The sequence below is a fragment of the Saccopteryx leptura genome, chromosome 11 (assembly GCF_036850995.1).
Source record: "Saccopteryx leptura isolate mSacLep1 chromosome 11, mSacLep1_pri_phased_curated, whole genome shotgun sequence".
NCBI classification, from domain to species: Eukaryota; Metazoa; Chordata; class Mammalia; order Chiroptera; family Emballonuridae; genus Saccopteryx; species Saccopteryx leptura.
The window spans coordinates 27,902,448-27,923,562 of NC_089513.1; positions in this window are offsets into that span (position 1 = coordinate 27,902,448).

The following is a 21,115-nucleotide window of genomic DNA, read 5'->3' on the forward strand; positions in this document are numbered from 1 at the left end:
CAGGAGTCCCAGGTTCGATTCCCGGCCAGGGCACACTGGAGAAGCACCCATCTGCTTCTCCACCCCTCCCCCTCTCCTTCCTCTCTGTCTCTCCCTTCCCCTCCCACAGACAAGGCTCCATTGGAGCAAAGATGGCCCGGGCGCTGAGGATGGCTCTGTGGCCTCTGCCTCAGGCGCTAGAATGGCTCTGGATGCAACAGAGCAAAGCTCCAGAGGGGAAGAACATCTCCCCCTGGTGGGCATGCCAGGTGGATCCTGGTCGGGCGTATGCAGGAGTCTGTCTGACTGCCTCCCCGTTTCCAGCTTCGGAAAAATGCAAAAAAAAAAAAAAAAAAAAAAAAAAAAGAGTGTACCCTCATATTAACATGAACGCCTGTATTGTATTATTATTAACTGGTAAATTAAGGAAATGAATTATTGATATTAGTTAGATTACTAGCTAAAGTTTGTGAGGAAGAAAGGAGACAGGGATACAGTGTCTGAAACAAATTTATTTCTCTATCATGTAGTAATCAAGTTTTATTCCAGAAGTCCTCAGCTGAGAGCAGTGCTTCCTTTAACACGTATATTTTACATATGATATAAACATTTTCCAGTTCTCACTAGTGTTGAGCAGCTGGTAGGATAAAGGGACTAGGAGCTCATACATCCATTTTTTTTTTCACGGTAAGTCCAGGCACTGACACACATCCTTTTTCTGATTCTCATTTGCTAGAACTTGGTCACATATCCATAACTGGCAGCAAAGGAGGTTGGGAAATGCAGTTTTAGTTGGATGGCAGTTTTTAGATTCCTGGCTAAAACACTTTTATTATGAATGAAGTAGAGTATGAATATTACCATGCATTGTGTGTGTGTGTGTGTGTGTGTGTGTGTGTATGTGTCTGCAATGGAAATATTTAAGAGCCATGATTTTACCGTCACTGGCATCCTTTAGTCTCAGATACGAAAATTTCAGTTTATCAAGAAGTAAGTGCTTCATGCCTTGATCGGATAGCTTGGTTGGTTAGAGCATCATCCCATCATCCCAGTACACAGAGGTTGCCAGTTTGATCCCCTTCTTAGGACACATACCAAAAGAAATTGACCTGTCTGTCTCTCTTCCCCCCACCTTTACTCTTTCAAAGAGTCAATAAATAAATTTTAAAAAGAAGAAGTAAAATTTCTTGATTCACCACCACTCTGAGCTGAGGTAAAAGATTTCTGCCAGGAATGCAAGTTGATACAAAGTGTAGCTAATAAACCAATTTTACAGTGTGTTCGTAAAGTCATGGTGCACTTTTGACTGGTCACAGGAAAGCAACAAAAGACAATAGAAATGTGAAATCTGCACCAAATAAAAGGAAAACCCTCCTAGTTTCTGTAGGATGATGTGGCAGCATGTGCACATGCGCAGATGATGACGTAACACCGTGTATACAGTGGAGCAGCCCACAGGCCATGCCAGTCGAGATGTGGATGGTACAGAGGAAAGTTCAGTGTGTTCTGTGGCTCACTAAATTCGAATCTGTGACCAAAGTGCAACGTGAATATTGGCACGTTTATAACGTAGTGCCACCACATAGGAATAACATTCCTCGGTGGGATAAGCAGTTGAAGGAAACTGGCAGTTTGGTGGAGAAACCCCGTTCTGGTAGGCTATCAGTCAGTGACGAGTCTGTAGAGGCTATATGGGATAGCTACCTAAGGAGCCCTAAAAAATCTGTGTGCGAGCCCACATCAAACTGCACTGAATAGGTATGAAACTGGGAGAGTTTTGCTTTTATTTGGTGCAGATTTCACATATCTATCGTCTTTTGTTGCTTTCCTGTGACTGGTCAAAAGTACACCATGACTTTTTGGACACACTGTATAATGCTTTGTTCTCTCCAGATGAAGCAATGTGCCTCAAAACAAAGCTCTAAATTATCTGTTGCTTTATTTTTTTCTGATATGCCACACCTTAACAATACTCAATACAAATTTGTTTTTTAATAAAAGCATAGTTGTCCATCATTTTTATTAAAAATTTTGCCCATTTATCCTAGTACTTGTATTTTCATTAAAATGTGATATCTCATTTTACTAAAAAAAATCACTAAGGTGGTATTTTACAGGTATTCTTCTCTCCATACTGATGAGTTAACCTGCAGAAATTGGCACACATTTTTCTAAAGACCCACTTTACCTGAGGATTTCTGATATAATAAAGAATAAGTAAGCTGGCTTTAATTGGCATTTGTTTTATATTGAAACTTGTACTACCACCATAATAAAGGCTCTATTTTAGTTTTCTTAATCCAAATGTTTACTATAGAGAAAAATTTAAAAGGTATTTTAAAACCTGGTTTGGTAATTAAGCAGAACACAAGAAAAAAAAAAGATTTAAATCTCACCTTATGGGAAATTAAATGTACCACATAATACAGTTGCCTTTATAAAATATATGAAGTCCACTCTCTTTGAACTATTCATGTGAAAATATAGCACACGTTAGCACATGATTGAGGGGCAAACGTTGTTACAGACAATAAATGCTATTAGGTATTAACAGAAGAGAAACTCCTACAAAGCAAACTCTGTATCCTGTTCCTCCCTCTTTTTCTTGTACTCTGTAGTTCTACAGTAAATGTTTGCTGAGTGCACTGGAACTTCTGTTCTGAACTGCGGCATTCAAATGGTTGGCTATAGGTTGAATGACGATGAAAGAGGAAGGGGATCAGATTCAGTAAAGAGAGTGTAAAAGAGAAAGTCAGCATTAGTGAGAGATGAAAAAGACTCAGATCAGACTGATTAAAACAATTTTTAAACATTTCTTATATAGTTATATTCTACTATTTTAGCAAAGTGTTCAGAGTTGCTATATTCCCTGTGAGGTGATCTTTGACCTAGATTAAGAGGTGAAGACAGGGTAAAGAAATTTTTTTCCAAAATGTATACTAGCTCACATTAGGATATGTGTATGGTTACTTGTGTATCCTAAAACATCCTCATGGTAGAAAATTTCCCTAGGTCAATAAAAAGAAGTTACTAAATTTGGGGATGAAAGTGTTTGATCTACATGGCCCCTGAGTGCCATGTCAGTAGAACACATTAACTTTTCCCAGTGCACTCAATTGCCCTGTCCTTCACGATGGCATCACTATACTGAAAAATGTGATTTTCATAGAAATGTTCAATTTTGCTGCTTAGAGACTTTGTGAAGGGGAAAGAAATATCATTTTTTGCACTTAAACTGCTCCTCAAATTGCTCACTTTAGAAAGTTAAAATTGGCCTTGAATATAATGACACTGGATGGAATAACATATGTTGAGTATTTTTAACCCTCTCCTCTCTACTGCCCTTGGCTTATCTACTTCAGATCAAACACCCAAAATAGAATGAAGTAAAGCCCTTTAATTTTTTAGTTTTTCTAAGCCCCTCTCCAAACAATTCTAAGGACCTGGATATTGTGAAATGCTCAGACTTCAGATGGGTAAGACTTTTTTTTTTTTCTTCATTTTTCCAAAGCTGGAAACGGGGAGGCAGTCAGACAGACTCCCGCATGCGCCCAACCGGGATCCAACCGGCATGCCCACCAGGGGGCGATGCTCTGCCCCTCTGGGGCGTCGCTCTGTTGCGTCCAGAGCCATTCTAGCACCTGAGGCAGAGGCCACAGAGCCATCCCCAGCGCCCGGGCTACCTTTGCTCCAATGGAGCCTCGCTGCGGGAGGGGAAGAGAGAGACAGAGAGGAAGGAGAGGCGGAGGGGTGGAGAAGCAAATGTGCGCCTCTCCTCTGTGCCCTGGCCGGGAATTGAACTCGGGACTCCTGCACGCCGGGCCGACGCTCTACTGCTGAGCCAACCGGCCAGGGCCGGGTAAGACTTTTGATAGGACCAAGAAAATCTCACCATGAAAGAGAGGATGCTTTTAGCTCATTATACTTCTTCAAACTCCTTTCTTTCCCTGATCTCTCCCCCACAACACACACACACACACACACACACACACACACACACACACACACACGAGTCCTAACTTCATTCTCAGTCTACTGGTTTAGAAGCCCTCTATAAAAAAAATTTCTTTCTGTGGTTTAAAGACTAGGATAAGAAAGTAAGATTTTAGTCATACATATTAAAAAGTGAATTTGCAAGAGTCTTTACATGAGAAGATAAGGCTGTATATTTATCTATTTTTAAACATTGAGTGGTTTTTGAAGTTCTCTTTGACAACTTATCTATCATAGTTTCTCTACTGAATATTCTAACACTGTGCCTATTTAATCTTCTGATGTAAACAAAAGTTTAGTTTTTACATCTCCTTCAGCATCTGACAAAAATTTGAGACTGAATGTCGATTTGTCTTTGAAAAGCAACTCTCCAAAGCAATGAAAATACCCCCAAGAAGCAAAATCCCCAGAGCATGACGGATTCTTTTTTTTTCTTATCTCTTAGACTCTTCCTTCCTATTATGATCAATTTAGTAAATATTTATTTTATAGTCACTATAAAGAAACCCATTGTTTGGCACTATTGGGAGAAAAAAAAGTTTAAAAATCTATTAGCAGATGAGATGTGCTATCTCCTGTTAGTCTATGGTGAAAAAATTCTATCCCATTTCTCTTCATCATTTATATCTGTTTCCATCAATAAACATTGATTCAACATTGATCATTTGGAATACATTTATTTTTTGCAAGCAAAGATGAAAAAGAATGCTATATACAGTCCCTGTCCTGAAGTAGTTTACATTTTTTTTTTTATTTTTCTGAAGTTGGAAATGGGGAGGCAGTCAGACAGACTCCTGCTTGTGCCCAACTGGGATCCACCTGGCATGCCCACCAGGGGGTGATGCTCTGCCCATCTGGGGCATCGCTCTGCCACAATCAGAGCCATTCTAGTGCCTGAGGCAGAGGCCACAGAGCTATCCTCAGCGCCTGGGCAAACTTTGCTCCAATGGAGCCTTGGCTGCGGGAAGGGAAGAGAGAGACAGAGAGGAAGGAGAGGGAGAGGGGTGGAGAAGCAGATAGGTGCTTCTCCTGTGTGCCCTAGCCGGGAATCAAACCTGGGACTCCCACACGCCAGGCCGATGCTCTACCACTGAGCTAACCAGCCAGGGCTAGTTTACATTTTAATGGGAGAGAAAAGCAGCTAATTATATAATTCCGAAACAATAAACAAGCAAACAAATGATCATTCATTTAGTCCAGATTCCCAAACTTCAGATCATAAGAATTCCCTGGTGTGCATTCTCAAAATTGTTTCTTAAATCCTTCTGAGCTGGAGGTTACTTCTGACCTTTAATGTTCAGGTGAAGCTGCTGGCTTAACTGCTAACTTTGAGTACTAAGGCCTGAAGACATACTGCATCAGATTTTTTGTGAAAAGTATCTGATAAATTATTTTTTATGAGGACCCAGATTTGATTTAGTAGGTTCCATAACTCCAATCTCATATTTACATGGGAGGAAATCGTCATTCTCAAAACTAGTGATAGATCAAGGTGACTTTCAGAAAGCCCTTACTTGTCTTACTGTATGAATAACACTGTCATAGGAGATGGTCTTGGAAGAGCACTTTTGAAAAGCTGCTCAGATGACTTTTACGCATAGTCAGGTTTAGGCACCTCTGCTCTAGCACTTGCCCGCATTCACTGTGGCAAGTTAGAGGTTGAGTTCATGTCTTTTTCTCATCTAGAGAGATAGGATGTTAGCGATTGGAGCCCAAGGAGTAAAGTATGAAATATGAACCATGACTCAAGTTAATAATTTCTGCTCACTGTGGTTGTCATTGGTGCTATTCTCCTTCTGGGCCCAGAATAGAATTGTATTTCCTGGCACCTGTGTTGTTGGGTTAAGCCAAATGATAAGTTCCTTTTATAGGAGGAAGAGAAAGGTGAAAGTGAAATGTCAAAGCTGTTTTCCAGTATGTGTGTGTGCCTGAAGGTAAATTTAGTGTAGATCCACCCTTTTATTTTGCCTAGCATGTTAATAAACCTTTGAATATAAAAACGTGGGTATGGTCATTTATTAGAAATGAGAGCACTGAACTGTTCTGAATGATTAAAAGAGACTGATTTTGGAAGTAACAGTTGTGAACCAAAGAAGAAGGAATTTGCTCCTGGCAGGCTGGCTCAATGGTAGAGTGCCGCCAGGTGTATGGATTTCCCATGTTCGATTCTCGATCAGGACACACAGGAAAAGAAATCATCTGCTTCTCTCCCCTTCCCTAATCAGAGCACACAGGAGAAGAAACCATCTGCTTCTCTCCCCATCACACTCCCTCTTCCCCTTCTTTTTCTCTTCCCCTTTCACAGCCAGTGGCTCAGTTGGCCCTAGTGTCAGCCTCAGGAACTGAGGATAGCTTAGTTGGTCCAAGCTTTGGTGCTGGGAGCTAAGGATAGCTCAGCTGATTTGAGCATTGGCCCCAGATGGGGTTGCCAGGTTGATCCTGTTCAGGATGCATGTGGAATCTGTCTCTTAGCTGCCCCTCCTCTTACTTAAAAAAAAAAAGACTACTTCTCTTGTTTTGAGTTGGATTAGATGTTAACTAAAATTTATTCTAAGTCCCCAATTCTATTCCTGCAAGGTCCTAAATGCTTTGAAGTGTGGTTTGGATATAAATGAAATAAGTTAAGGAAAGCAATCAGACAACAAATATTAAATTTCAATGATGTTCAAGGCACCACGATTCTCTTCTAACACCATGGAGATGGCTGCTTTTCCTGCTTACTCCTTGATATCTGAGAGTGTAAATCAGGCTTGGCACTGGGGAAAAAGTAACCAAGAGAAAAAGCTTTCAGAAAAAACACCAGGAGAGAAAAATAAAAAAGAAAGAAGCCAAATGTTAACTTTTCACCATTTGCTGAAGTCTGACTTCTCCTTGAGCATCTTCTTAATGTTCTATGTTGACCTCTCCCCCTCCATTGGGTGTCAGAATATGTGGGAAGAACCCCTACAGATTGACTCATGAAACACATTACCAGAAGCTCTCTATTTGAACAGTTAAGGCCACAGAAGTAATTTGTACTTAGAAGTTTATTGCATTTTGATAATTGCTTTTCCCCTTGAACTGTAGAGTTTTAAAATGTAGTTTTTGACCAACTATAAAAAATTTTAAAAAAAAGCCATATAACTTTGAGCATTTTTAAAGCTTGTAAAGTTTTTACTAAAGCAGCCCAAAGTTACCGTGTTGTTTCAAGTTAGCATCATAATAATTTTTTTAACCCTCCAGCATATAAGGCACCCAGAGAGGAAAAGAAAAAAGACAGAGATATTCTCTCCTTATAGAGCATTGTTCTGTCTAGGAACAATGTTTCTGAAAAACAGAATGAAGGGAAGGGAACATCAAATAGCTTGTCAAAGAGACTGGCAGGGCTGTTTGTATATAAGTAGACAATGAGTCTGAAGTACTCAAACTCATAGAGCTCAGTAGTTAATCATTGTCAATGAAATAAACTGAGTGGATACATTTTCTTCTGGACAGTCATTTTATAAATGTTAAAGTCCATGTAGGTTGTTAGTCAGTGGTCTATGCTAGTTTACAAACATGACAATAATAATTTACATAAACCCACCTCTTTTGGATTACCAAATACTTTCACAAATATTCCCACATAAACTCTACATTTTAGGAATATTTACTTTATATAGCTGCAGACTGAAAACCAGGATAATGGTTTAAAAACACTATATGCCTTCTAAATGGTTTCCTAGGATTACTATTGAATTTTCTACTTCTACCTAGTTGTGTTTGCATAAATGTAGACTTAATTAAATAAGCTAGTTGTTTAGTTTCAACACAACATCTCTTCATAAACCATCTAAAAAATCAAAACAGCAGTCATCTACTATATAATCATATTTAGTCAGCTGCATTCACATTTTATTTATTTGACTATCACAACAACCTTTTATAGTAATATAACATATTTCCTGGAAGAGATCACCAGGTTAAGAAAAAAAATTGTGACTTAACAAGACCCCACTCCAAGGTAGATAGTGATAAAGCCAGAGTAGAAAACAATATTGTGAACTTAAGATATAAATTAGAAGCACCGAGGGGACCTGAAGATGGCAGCGGAGTAGGCAGACACACACACTCCCAGCTCACACCACCAAAATGGATTACAAATTAATTTAGAAACAATCAGTGTGAAAACTCAGCTCTGGACTATAAAAACAGCTCTCAAAAACCAAGGAGCAAAGAGGAAGCCACACCAAACCTGGTAGGGAGCACCTGAAACTCCCCTGCTTGCAGGAACAGAAGGAGGGGTGAGCTTGAGAGCCCAGAAGAGCTCTCACTCCAAGGAAAAGAGCAGAAAATATTGTTCATAGCCACTTGCCTGGCAAACAGGGAATGAGGTGTGTTGAAAGGGCTGGCATGTCTTCCAAAAAGAAAGGGGAGAGAGAGAGAGACAGATGGTGAGGGGCATAGGAATGCATGGGACGACCTGAGAGGCTGAGTCATCCAGTGCTGGAGGCAGCCATAGCTGGGAGAGGGGCTGATTCTTTCACAAAATAAAAACCTAAAGTGCTTCAGGGTCACAGATCTCCAGACACCTCTCCAGCTCCAATCAGTGCAACAGGACACAGCTGAAAACAAGAAGTGAGGAGGAGGGACAATAACTCAGGTCTCCTACTGAAGCTGAGAAAAAACCCTGCCCCCAGAGTAACTGGCAGATGAGGCCTTCAGAGTCTCAGGTTACACCTACTGCATTCCTGGATACAGTTTCAAATAAGCCCCCTGCTGAGATCAGTAAATAAGACTATCACATGTTAAGAAAACAAACAAATCAAGACTTCAAAGCAGCCCAAATCCTAAAGTGGATTACAAATAATAGCTGATGCCAACCCAAGAAGACCTAAAAATAACACAATTGAAAACTGGAGGCAAACAACACCAAGCCTAGACTCAAACAGCTCTACAAACAATACACCCAAACACACAGACATAATGAGAAGACAGATAAGTGCAATCCAAATAAAACCACAAGAGAAACCTCCAGAAAATGAACTGAGTGATATGGAAATAACCAAACTTCCAGATGCAGAGTTCAAAATAATGATTGTAAGGATGCTTAGGGATCTTAGAACAACAATGGATGGTCATTATGGACACCTAAATAAAGAAATAGCAAGTATACTAAAGGACATTGAAATATTAAAAAAGAATCAGTCAGAGATGACAAATACAATATCAGAAATGAAGACCACAATGAAAGGAATTAAAAACAGGATGGATGGAGCTGAGGATCAAATCAGTGAGTTGGAGGACAAGTTGAATGAAGGCATGGAAGCAGAGAAGAAAAAAGAAAAGAGACTCAAAAAAGTCTGAGGAAACTCTTAGAGAGCTCTGTGACAACATGAAGAGAAATAACATCCGCATCATAGGGGTTCCTGAAGAAGAAGAGAAAGGACAAGGGATAGAGACTTTGTTCAATCATATCATAGCTGAGAACTTCCCTAAATTAATGCAGGAGAAACTCTCACAAGTTCAAGAAGCACAGAGGACTCCATTAAAGAGAAACCCAAAGAAACCTACACCAAGACACATCATAATTAAAATACCAAAGCTAAGCGATAAAGAGAAAATATTAAAAGCTGCAAGAGAAAAAAAAGCTATCACCTACAAAGGAGCCCCCATAAGGATGACATCCAACTTCTCAACAGAAACACTTGAGGCCAGAAGGGAATGGCAAGAAATATTCAAAGTAATGCAGAACAAGAACCTACAACCAAGACTACTTTATCCAGCAAGGCTATCATTTAAAATTGAAGGAGCAATAAAAAGCTTCCCAGACCAAAAAACAAAACAAACAAACAAAAAACACACACACACAAACTCAAGGAATTTATTACAACCAAACCAATGCTGCAGGAAATGTTAAGGGGTCTGTTGTAAACAGATCAAAGAGGGAAAATAATATAGCAAAGAGGAATACAGCTTTAAAGAATAAAATGGCAATAAACAACTACATATCAATAATAACCTTAAATGTAAATAGATTAAATGATCCAATCAAAAGACATAGGGTAGCTGCACGGATAAAAAATCAGGACCCATACATATGCTGTCTACAAGAGACACACCTTAAAACAAAAGATGCACATAGACTGAAGGTAAAAGGATGAAAAAAATATTTCATGCAAATGGAAATGAAAAAAAAGCTGGGGTAGCAATACTTATATCAGACAAAATGAACTTTAAAACAAAGGCTATAGTAAGAGATAAAGAAGGCCACTACATAATGATAAAGTGAGCAATCCAACAGGAATATATAACTATTATAAATATCTATGCACCTAATATAGGAGCACCTAAATATATAAATCAGACTTTGATGGATATAAAGGGCGAGATAAACAGCAATACTATAATAGTAGGGGATTTCAATACCGCAGTAACATCACTAGATAGATCCTCAAGAAAGAAGATTAACAAAGAAACAGCAGACTTAAAGGAAACACTACATCAATTGGATTTAATAGATATCTTTAGAACCTTTCACCCTAAAGCAGCAGAATATACATTTTTTTCAAGTGCTCATGGTACATTCTTTAGGATAGACCACATGTTAGGGCACTAAAGTGGTCTCAACAAATTTAAGAAGATTGAAATCATATTAAACACTTTCTCTGATCACAGTGGCATGAAACAAGAAATCAACCACAACAGAAAAACTCAAAAATTCTTAAACACATGGAAACTAAATAGCAGTTTGTTAAATAACAAATGGATTAAGAATGAGCTCAGAGAAGATATAAAAAAAATTCCTAGAAATGAATGAAAATGAGCATTGAACAACTCAAAATTTATGGGACACAGCAAAAGCAGTACTGAGAGGGAAGTACATAACATTACATGCACACTTTATTAAGCTAGAAGAAGCTCAAACAACTTAACCTTGCATCTAAAAGAACTAGAAAAAGAACAGAAAGTAAAGCCCAAATGTAGTAGAAAGAAGGAAATAATAGCCTGATCAGGCGGTGGTGAGTGGATAGAGCATCGGACTGGGATGCAGAGGACCCAGGTTCGAGGACCCGAAGTCACCAGCTTGAGCGCGGGCTCATCTGGTTTGAGCAAGAAGCCCACTAGCTTGAACCCAAAGTCGCTGGATCCAGTAAGGGGTTGCTCGGTCTGCTGAAGGCCCGCGGTCAAGGCACATATGAAAAAGCAATCAATGAACAACTAAGGTGTTGCAAAGCGTAATGAAAAACTAATGATTGATGCTTTTCATCTCTCTCTGTTCCTGTCTGTCTGTCCCTGGCTATCCCTCTCTCTGAATCACTCTCTGTCTCTGTAAAAAAAATAAATAAAGAAAGAAGGAAATAATAAAGATCAGAGCAGAAATAAATGACATAGAGGCTAAAGAAACAATACAGAGGATCAATGAAACTAGGAGCTGGTTCTTTGACAAGGTAAACAAGATTGATGAACCTTTAAGTAGACTCACCAAGAAAAAAAGAGGACTCAAATAAATAAAATTAGAAATGAGAGTGGAGAAATAACAAATGACACAACAGAAATACAAAATATTATAAGAAAATACTATGAAGAACTGTATGCCAAAAAACTAGACAACCTAGAAGAAATGGACAAATTCCTTGAAACATGCAATCTTCCAAAAATCAATCTGGAAGAATCAGAAAACCTAAACAGACTGATTACACCAAATGAGATCGAAACAGTTATCAAAAAACTCTCAACAAAGAAAAGTCCTGGGCCTGATAGCTTCACAAGTGAACTCTACCAAATATTCAAAGAACTAACTCCTATCCTTCTCAAGCTATTTCAAAATATTCAAGAGAAAGGAAGACTTCCAAGCTCCTTCTATGAGGCAAGCATAATTCTGATTCCAAAACCAGGCAAAGACAATACAAAGAAAGAAAACTATAAGCCAATATCCCTGATGAATCTAGATGCTAAAATCTTCAACAAAATATTAGCAAACCGAATCCAACAATATATGGAAAAAATCATACATCATGATTAAGTAAGATTTATTCTGGGAATGCAAGACTCGTACAATGTTCGCAAATCAATCAATGTGATTCATCACATAAACAAAAGAAAGGAGAAAAACCACATGATAATTTCAATAGATGCAGAAAAAGCATTTGATAAAATTCAGTGTCCATTCATGATCAAAACTCTCAGCAAAGTGGGAATACAGGAAACATACCACAAAATGATAGATGCCATCTATGAGAAACCCAAGCCAACATCATACTCAATGGGCAAAATTAAAAGCAATCCCCTTAAGATCAGGGATAAGGCAGGGTGCCCCCTTTCACCACTCCTATTCAACATAGTCCTGGAACTCCTAGCCACAGCAATTAGACAAGATGAAGAAATAAAAGGCATTCAAGTTGGAAAAGAAGAAGTAAAATTATCATTATTTGCAGATGATATGATATTGTATATAGAAAACTCTAGTCTCAGTCATAAAAATACTGGACCTGATAAATGAATTCAGCAAAATGGCAGGATATATGCCCTGGCCGGTTGGCTCAGTGGTAGAGCATCTGCCTGGCGTGCAGAAGTCCCAGGTTCTATACCCGGCCAGGGCACACAGGAGAGGCTCCCATCTGCTTCTCCACCCCTCCCTCTCTCCTTCCTCTCTGTCTCTCTCTTCCCCTCCCACAGCGAGGCTCTATTGGAGCAAAGATGGGCCGGGCACTGGGGATGGCTCCTTGGCCTTTGCCCCAGGCACTGGAGTGGCTCTGGTCACCCCGGAGGGGCAAAGCATCGCCCCCTGGTGGGCGTGCCGGGTGGATCCCGGTCGGGTGCATGCGGAAGTCTGTTTCCAGCTTCAGAATATACAAAAAAATGGCAGGATATAAAATTAATACTCAGAAATCAGAGGCATTTTTATACACCAACAATGAACAGTCAGAAAGAGAAATTAAAGAAACAATCCCCTTCACTATTGCAACCAAAAAAATAAAGTACCTAGGAGTAAATATAACCAATGAGACTAAAGACTTGTATTAGGAAAATTATAAAACATTGATTAAAAAAAATCAAAGAAAATACAAACAAGTGGAAGCATATACTGTGCTCATGGTTAGGAAGAATAAACATCATAAAATTTCTATACAGGCCCTGGCCGGTTGGCTCAGTTGTAGAGCATTGGCCTGGCGTGTGAGAGTGAGGGGTATGCAACATAATCAAATGTCAAAATAATCTGGAGATGTTTTCTCTGAACATATGTACCCTGACTTATCAATGTCACCACATTAAAATTAATAAAAAAATTAAAAGCACCCATCCTGACACCAGTGAAACAAATTATCCTCCAGCAGAGTTGACTTCTTTTCATCTCTATCTATAAACATGGAATACTGTGAATTTACAGAGGCAACTACAAACAGAGTGTGATGAGAGACTTTTCCACAAGTGACTTCCACTCAAATGAAATAAAAATTATTTCAAGGAAGGAGCAGTTCACTGAGGGCTCTCATTTGGAAATGTGTTTTCTTTACTAGTGCAAGCAATCTGCAGTGTATTTAATATATGAAATAAAATCATTAATTATGGATCCATACAGTGAAATTAGGTTAATAACAATAACATTTATTTAACCCTCTATTTTTTTCAAAGTGCTTTCTTTTATAAAGGATATTTGATAAAACACCCTAGTGAAGTTGACAAGGAAGAGATTTGTAGTGTTTGAAAATTGCACTTGTTAAATGACATAATTATTTTGTAAAATTGAGAACCTTATGAGTGACATATACCCTATGCACCTAAAAGCCCTAAAAGAGTAATGACAATTCAGTTCAACATAAAAACAAATGAACTCTTTAACTGAATTATGGTGCTTTTACACATGTGCAAAGTGTGTCCTCTTCAATTTATTTCTTTTTATTTTCTAAAATATTTTTAAATTTATTGAGGTGACTGGTTAATAAGATCATATAGGTTTTAAGTGTATGTTTTTATGATATGATCTGTATATTGTACTGTGTGCCCACCACTTAAAGTCAAAACATCTTCATCACCACATATTTGGCTCCCTTTACTCTTTACTACCCGTCTACTCCCTTCTAATTTGTAACCACCATACTGTTGTCTGTGTTTATGAATTTCAGTTTTATATCTCACATGAGTGAAATAATATGGTTCTTAGCTTTTTCTGACACTTTGCTTAGCATAATATTCTCAAGATCTGTCCATGTTGTTGCAAATGGCAATATTTTATCCTTTCTTATGACTAAGTAATATTCCATAGTATATATGTACAACATCTTTATCCAATCCTCTATCGAAGAACATTTTGGTTGTCTCCATGTCTTGACCATCATAAATAATGCTACAGTAAACATAGGTTTGCATATATCTTTGTGAATAAACGTTTTTGAATTTTTTGGATAGATACCCAGAAGAGAGATTGCAGGGTCATGTGGTAAATGTATTCTTAATTTTTTGAGGAAACTCTGTATTATTTTCAATAGTGGTTGTACCAGTTTACATGCCACCAGCAGTGAATGAGGGTTCCTTTTTCTTCACAACCTCTTCAACACTTATTACCTATCTTGTTGATAGTAGTCATTCTAACAGTGTTATCTCATTTTGGTTTTAATTTGAATTCTATTATAGCTAGTGAAGTTGATCATCTTTTCATGAATCTGTTAGTCATTTGTATGTTTCTTTTGGCAGAAGTGATTGTTCAGGTCCTCTGCCCATTTTTTAATTGGATTGTTTGTTTGCTATTGAGTTGTATATACTGGATAATAGTCCCTTGTTGGAGGTATTGCTTGCAAATATTATTTCTAATTCAGTTTGTTGACTTTTTGTCCTGCTGTCTATATCTTTTGTTGTGGAAAAAATTTTAGTTTGATATAGTCCCATTCATTTATTTTTATCCTTAATTCCCTTGCCTTTGGAACTACTTATAAACTTAACAGTGGGTGTGAAGGATGTATATACTTAAAATTACAAAGCATTATTAAAAAAAAACTGAAAAAATACACATGAAATGGAAAGATATCTTGTATTCATGGATTATGTTCATGGATTAATTAAAATGGACATATAACCCAAAGCAGGGGTCAGGAATCTTTTTGGCTGAGAGAGCCATGAGCACCACATATTTTAAAATGTAATTCCATGAGAGCCATACAATATGTTTAACACTGAATACAAGTAAATGTGTGCATTTTAAGTAAGACCAACACTTTTAAAGTACAGTAGTCTCTGAATTCTTTTTAATAATGTAGTTATGCTGTTGCTAACCAATGAAGAATAAAGTACTTCTTACCATTAATGCAACTTCTGGCACTGCATGGTTTTGCTGATGGCTTTGTAGTCTGGTTGATACATGGTAAGGTTAAGCTTCATGCAGGCATTGAGACTTCCATCCATTAAACGTGATTGTAAGTTGGTCTTAACATTCTTTAGATGTAAGAAAGACTGTTCACATGCATACACAGAGCCAAACATTGTCAGTACAGCATTACTCACACACTGCAGTGGTCCACGGGTTGAAGTTTTTTCATTTCTCCCCACTTGTGTTTCCTTGCCAACTCTGCTTGCTGTCGTGCAAGTCTTTCCAAATCTTCATTCAGTGACTTGAACTTATTCACCCACATGTCTGAGGCCTTCAGGTCAGAAGCTTGTAGCTCAAAATCTCTGATGGAGACACCAGAGATGTAACTCAGGTCAACACTTTCCTCTACACACTCGTGTGGATGGGTGATGAACTTAAAAAGATGAGTGCACTCACAAAATTTTCCAAAATGTGCTTTGAATGACTGCAGGAGATTAGATGTGAAGCCACTAGCTGCTGGAGATCAAGATGTTGAGCAGGGTTACTTGCTATGCATGCATCTTTAAACTCTCCCAGTTTTTCAAAGTGTAGTAGTAAATAACCTGTTTCAAGTCAGCGTTGAAAAGTTCCAGTTTGTTTTCAAATGCAAACACTGCTTGTTGAAGGGATAAGACCGTATTTCCAACGCCTTGCATTTTCACATCGAGCTGGTTCAGATGTTCAGTCATGTCCACGAGATAGCAGAACTTCAGGAGCCACTCAGTGTTAGCTAACTCAGGATGCTTGACGTTTTTCATTTCAAGAAAAGTCTGGATTTCGCTCAGATAAGCTGTGAAATGGCTGAGCACCTTTCCTCTTGACAACTAATGCACATTGCTGTGCAGAAGCAGACCAGGATAATTATTCCCAACTTCATCCAGCAGTGTTTTAAACTGGCGATCATTTAAAGTTCGGGCAACAATAAAGTTGACCACCTGAATGACCAGTGATATCACCTCACCAAGCTGCTCACCACACATCTGAGCGCAAAGCGCCTCCTGATGTAGGATGCAGTGAAAACTTAGGATGGGTCTCTTTACATGTTCATAAAGAAATGCTATGAATCCTCTGTTTTTCCCCACCATGCACAGAGCACCATCAGTACACACCAAAATAAGTTTATTCATTGGTAGATTTTTTTCTTTAGTACACTTAGTGAAAGACTTGAATAAATCTTCCCCTCTTGTTGTCTCTTTCATAGGCAAAACAGCAAGACTTTCCTCAGGTAGTGTGTCACCGACAGCATACCTTGCAATCACGCTGAACTGGGATAAATGGCTTACATCTGTTGACTCATCCAAAGCAAGAGGAAAGAACGGTGCTTCATTTATGTCCTTCACTGTGTTGCCTCAATTTGATTTGCCATCATGATGGTACAATCATGAACAGTTCTTGCTAACAGAGGCATGTCTTTTGTTTGATTATCTTGTCTTTATCTGAAAAGTCATCAAAAAGTTCATTGGCAACATCAAGCATGAATGTTTTGACATACTCCCCAACTGTGAATGGCTTTCCATTTCTCACAACTGCTAAAGCACCAACAAAGCTAGCCAAGTTCCAGTCACCTTGTTGGGTCTAAACACAGAGTTGCTGCTGACTAGCTTGCACTCTGCACAGTAGCTCTTGACATGCTTTCTCCCTCCAGTCCCTGACTGGATACATCGATGCAAATGTGGTATGGCATGGGTTGAAGTGCCTCTTTATATTTGACCACTTCATTGATGCAATTTTATCATTACATATTAGACACACTGTAGAACCTGCTCTCTCCACAAAGATGAATTCCTCTGTCCATTCCTGCTGAAAAGTACGATACTCCTCTTCTTTTTAATTTAGCCATCTTCTTCATCAAAAGGGTTTCTGCAATTAGCTAGCTGACTGCTTGATTAAAAGGAGGAAAGTTTACTTCCTGACCTCACAATGACCCATGTACATTATGCAATATCCAATAAAAATTTGATGCTGTCCTGGAAGACACCTGTGATTGGCTCCAGCCACCCACAACCATGAACATGAGTGGTAGGAAATGAATGGATTGTAATACATGAGAATGTTTTATATTTTTAACATTATTATTTTTTTTTATTAAAGATTTGTCTGCAAGCCAGATATAGCCATCCAAAGAGCCACATCTGGCTTGCAAGCCATACGTTCCCGACCCCTGACCCAAAGTAATATACAGATATAATGTAATACTCATCACAATTCCAATGTCAATTTTAGAGGGAATAGGACAAAATATATCAGATTTGTATAGAAGCACAAAAGAACCTGAATTGTTAAAGCAATGCTAAGATAAAAAGAACAAAGCCAGAGTTATCACACTTACCTGACTCCAAATCATACTACAGAGTTATGATAATCAAAACAGCATGGTACTGAAAGAAAAAAAAGACACACAGACCAATGGGACAGAATTGAGAGCCCAGAAATAAAACCACGTTTATGGGCAAATAATTATTGACAAAGGAACCAAACACATAATGGATTAAAAAATGCCTGTTCAGTAAATGGTGCTGGGAAAATTGGAAAGACACATGCAAACATATGAAACTACATTACAGTCTGTCCCTATACACAAAAAATTAATCCAAAGGGGATCAAAAGACATTTTAAATTTAAAAATAAAGAGACAGAAAAGCAGCCTTTGTTACTCAGGTAGTTGCTGCAGAACCAGAAATAGGTTGAGGATTTGAACTTTTCATAACAAAGGACAAACATACTTAGTTCCATTGTGTCCTATGATGTCTCTGTCAGAGGCAGATTCTTAGCTATATGGGCCATGGGTCCAATCATTGTGATATTTCTTGTCATTTTTGATGAGTTTTGTAGGAGCTTTTTTCCCTCTTCGCATCATAAGGTTGTTCAATATTATATTGGGAGGCACTTTAAACTCCTAGGAAGATAAGTGCTATTTAATTGCAAAGTGTTATTAGTCCTAGGACTGTCCTGTTCACCAGCACAGTTTTACAGTTAATGCATCTCAATATTACTGCTGTTGACATCCCTCAATTTTTTTTTAACTGGGTCAACAGCAGAATTAGAAGTCTGAGGGGACTGGTTATTGCAAAGTGGATTAAGTCTTTTGCTTTTAGGTCTGTAATATCTAACGTGTTGCTCTATTACCCCAAGTTAAATGGTATTTTAGTAGTATCAGTACTATCCTTACACATGACTCATAATCCTGCAAGATTATATGCATCAGGTCTACTCATTGGTAAATATCAATTTGCAAAGAAAAGTAGTTCTTATATTGACTTGATGATTTTAACATTTCTGCCTGAAAAATAATTTATATCACTAATTGTATCCCCTTTTTATTTTCTTTATAGAAGAGACATTTTCAGTTAAAGTGTGTAATCTGTCCTAGCTAAAATATAATATTATATGGTGAATTCTTGTAGATTCCTTCTTCTTTCCCCAATTCTGCCCATAACTAATTCCAAATGCATTTTTCCTACTGAGACACAGATACTCATTTCTGATTTCTCATCTCTGGATGAGAAAAGTAATGACATATATAAAAGCTATCAGGTGTTCTTTCCTAACTCAGTTCTTTTTCATGCTACAAATTGCATTACCTCTATTAACTACTTACTTCTCACCCAATTTTGTTGGCAATTGTGTTCTGAATTGTCAAATTCCCTATTTTGACCACATGCTTGTGTTGCCTATTGAAATAGTTAACAGGATGAAGTTTGTGTTACTGGGGGAAGGGAAGCAGACATTTTGTGCAGAAAGGAAGCATTAACAGAACTTAATATCAAGTGAGCTAAAGAGGTAAATAACTACAGTGTGTCCGTAAAGTCATGGTCACTTTTGACCGGTCACAAGAAAGCAACAAAAGATGATAGAAATGTGAAATATGCACTAAATAAAAGAAAAACTCTCCCAGTTTTATACCTATTCAGTGCAGTTCGATGTGGGCTCACACACAGATTTTTTAGGGCTCCTTAGGTAGCTATCCCGTATAGCCTCTACAGACTCGTCACTGACTGATGGCTTACCAGAACGGGATTTTCCACCAAACTGCCGGTTTCCTTCAACTGCTTATCCCACCGAATAATGTTATTCCTATGTGGTGGCGCTTCATTATAAATGCACCAATATTCACGTTGCACTTTGGTCATGGATTCGAATTTAGTGAGCCACAGAACACACTGAACTTTCCTCTATACCGTCCACATCTCGACTGGCATGGCCGTGGGCTGCTCTGCTGTATACATGGTGTTACATCATCATCTGCACATGTGCACATGCTGCCACATCATCCAGTGGAAACTGGGAGTGTTTTCCTTTTATTTGGAGCAGATTTCACATTTCTATTGTCTTTTGTTGCTTTCCTGTGACCGGTCAAAAGTGCACCATGACTTTGTGGACGCACTGTATTTCAGCTCATAATAAAGCTACTTGTGAGGGCCACCTTTTATACTTTATATTGCCTTTTTTCACTCTCTATAAAAATATCTGCAAATATTAGAAAAATAATAAAGCCTGGCAAATGGAAACATAATATTTAGAGGATAAATAAGCTTTACAGTTTAAAAGAGTTATGATATTGCAGGAATCAAAGGAGGACAAAAATGCCCAGACAACTTAATGAAGGAAGTAGGATTTATTTAGCCAGCAGAGCAGCGTGACCCCAAAGCAGTGACCATACATGTGTTCTCTAAAGTTAAATTTCTTACATTTTATATACCTTTTTACGTGTTGTAAAATAGCATTCATGAAACTTACTTTCACGAGTTTACATAGAGACACCAAGTCCAAATGAAACTTTTTGAGCTTTATTAATATGCCAGCTGCATATGACTGACACAGGGTATAGCTGACCCAAATTGTGCGTGTTGTGAAATAGCCTTGCAGCTCATTATATAAACTTGATCACATACAGGAAGGGGGAAGGGAAAAGGACGGGGAACATGACACAATAATCAATTCATTAACCAGCCTATAACCTCTGTCTATAGGATCTATAAAAAACATTCCTACATATCAAAACCTATAAGGCAACACAACAGTGGTGTCATTTTTACATATCAAAGATATTCACAAATCTTTCAGTGTCTTCCTCCCATTCTTTTGTCCAGAGGTATATGTTACTCTCAGGATTCCAGGAAGGGAGGAAGAGTTGAAATCAGTGTAGGGTATGTAAATTTTGTCTTTTATTGAAAGGGAAAGGAAGTTCTTCAGATAACCTTTATTCTATTGTTAAAAACTAAATGACCCAGTTGTCCTTGCAAGCCAGAAAGCTTCTGCATTCTTCTCCCTTCTTTCTTTAGAGAAAGGACGGGCAAGAAGCCTGACTTTTCCTCCTAAAATATTAATATTAATTTTTCAATTCTTTGGTACCTTACCACATACAGAATACAGGTTTTCATGCAAGGGACTCGTGATCCCTTAGAGGTATATATTACTCTCATGACTTCAGGATGGAGGGTGAGTTTAGGTGAGGTTAGAGAAACAGCATTGGAATTTGTAAATTCAGGTCTTAAAAACTTTTAAAAAAAGAAAAGAGGAAGGATTTTTCAGATAAGTTCTATCTTCCTTTCTCTGTGTAGCAAGTGGCCCCATGCACCCTTTCTGAGAACTATAGGAAGCAGTTAATCCCCTGCAGGGTCCCTTCCCCCTGCATTCCTCCTCCTTTTCCTCCTCAAGGAGGAGGGGTAGGGGGCCTGACATCTCCTTCCTTAATGGTATGTGATTTTCTTATTGGAATTTTATACTAAAGTTCTGTCCTTTAATTACTGGTTTATATTTAATACAGTTCAATTCAATTTGGTTCAATTCACTGTATGTTCAATGGTCAGTCACTGAGTATACACATATATCATAGTTCTT